This window comes from Zea mays, chromosome 5, assembly GCF_902167145.1.
Source record: "Zea mays cultivar B73 chromosome 5, Zm-B73-REFERENCE-NAM-5.0, whole genome shotgun sequence".
Classification (NCBI taxonomy): domain Eukaryota; kingdom Viridiplantae; phylum Streptophyta; class Magnoliopsida; order Poales; family Poaceae; genus Zea; species Zea mays.
The window spans coordinates 101,914,186-101,916,453 of record NC_050100.1 but is presented as its reverse complement, the minus strand read 5'-3'; positions in this window follow the sequence as shown (position 1 = coordinate 101,916,453).

The window sequence follows — 2,268 nt, the reverse complement described above, 5'->3', positions numbered from 1 at the left end:
AAGTCGCCTCGGCCGCAAGGAAAGACGCCGCGACCGCTGGGGTTTCCTTCTTTTCGGCGCGGGTTTGTCTCTGTTGATTGCGCGAAGACGGTTTTGGAAACCGGGAAACGGGGGAGACGTGGCTGGGCTGACGACGGAAAGGGTATAACGGCGCCGTGACTGGGAAATGCTGACCAGGTCTGGTTCAACCCAATGATCATATTGACTATCCTGGGCTTCCTCTATTATTGGAAGCCCAGGGCTCTTAATATATAAACTATATATATATATATATATATATATATATATATATATATATATATGACAGGTATGCCTTGTACCACATACATTATCAATCTCGTTATTCGCTTTATGCAATGCAAATTTGTATCTGTCACTGTACATTGTCAATAACTTGCTAAGCAGTTCTACTTCTCTATGTGCAGATATACCAAGTAACAATGTTATTCACACATGTGGCAGAATTACATCCTTAATCTACCAATGTTGTCATAAGAGTGCGTGTGATCAGAAAATGGGAATTCCGAGGCGCAACAAATGATGGTCCTCTGCAACACATTAATTTGGTTCTAGTTGACGAACAGGTACTACACTAAATGTTTCCAAAATTAGTGGCATTATTCAGGCCATTTGCACATATACTAATACTAGCTGACGAGTGCGTATACTAAACTAAATAATCTGCTTTAAACAAAACTACATGAAAACAATGTAATTCTTATATATGTTTTCCATATCATGGCCATTATTCAGAGCATTTGCACGTAAACTACAACTTATACACTTAAACAACACGCTATTCTCGTGGAGAACATTTGCATGTTGTTTATTCAGAACATTTTTAATACATTAGATGATTGAATAAATTTCTCTGTGCATTTAAGCTATCTCTTCAATGATTGATTAAATAGTTAGATCAAATATTTTTAAATTTAAAACAACATTATCACTTTCCCATGCAGCAACATGCCATGATGCTAAATATGCGATTGTACTCCACAATGATACGATGATGAATATAAACCTCATAATATTTATACATACAATATCACTTACATCTCTCATAATCTTCTTCGTAAATTTAGGCCACTTCCTCATTGATTTTATATATAATTAAGCTCGACGCGTTTCAAAATAAGCAGCCACAATACTTACTTGACATGCAATTTCATGTCATCTATTCGTATTATCTTACTATGATGACAGGGTACGCCCATTCACGCTGAGATTGCAGCGGCTCTGGCAGTTGACAAAGGCTCACTGATAGAAATTGAAAAAGTATATGAGCTCAAACGCTTTCGTGTCACGCCTTCCAGAAACTATTTTAAACCTATTGACAACAACTTCATGATACAATTCACTCTGTACACTCAAGCCAAAGTTGTCAAAGATCCACCACAAGTGTTTCCAAGATATATCTACAAGCTCACATGCTTTGAAAACATAGAAGATAACATTGACAATAGAACTTACTTGATTGGTAAGAAACATTTTGATAAATTAAAATACACTCACTTAGGTTACAAGGATATACACATCATTTACAAGTAAATAATTTACTTCTCCAATAATATAGTTGTCCTTGGAATGTTGACACAAATTAATCCTCCACATCTAATTGGCTACAACAACTCAACCATCATCAGAGACATCTTCATAAAAAATACAAGGTACAAAATTCTCCTTTATGTATTACTACTACAATCTTGCCACATAAAATGCGTGACAAGCACTACGAAATCTTTGCACCACTAATCCTTATATCAGATTGTGTATTCATACTAGCTATATTGTTCTTATTTCTTCAGTGACATGTCTCTGAAAATTACTCTTTGGGGAAATCAAGCATCAAGCTTTTCTATCAGTGATGTTTACAACCAAAGCAACAACCAGCCTATTGTCATACTGCTCGTTGGATTTCTTGCTAAACGATTCAAAGGTTATGATCCAAGCTTTTGAAAAGAACAATTGGATTATTTATTTCAACATATATGATAACACATATTCTACATGTAATGTAGGTCAACCATACCTAAGCAGTACTACAGCAAGCTCATGGTACTTCAATCCTGGAATTCCTGAGGCGCAGACCTACTACAACAGGTAAACAAAATAAAATTTGGATACAATTTCTTCAAACACTCACTATTTTTTATACCACATTTCAAATCTGGTCCTCTTTAATCTTATGCCCACATTTATCTAACAGTTTAATAAGCTACAACCTACTACGCTACCAGTAGTAATATTTAAACTGAAATTGTAGAT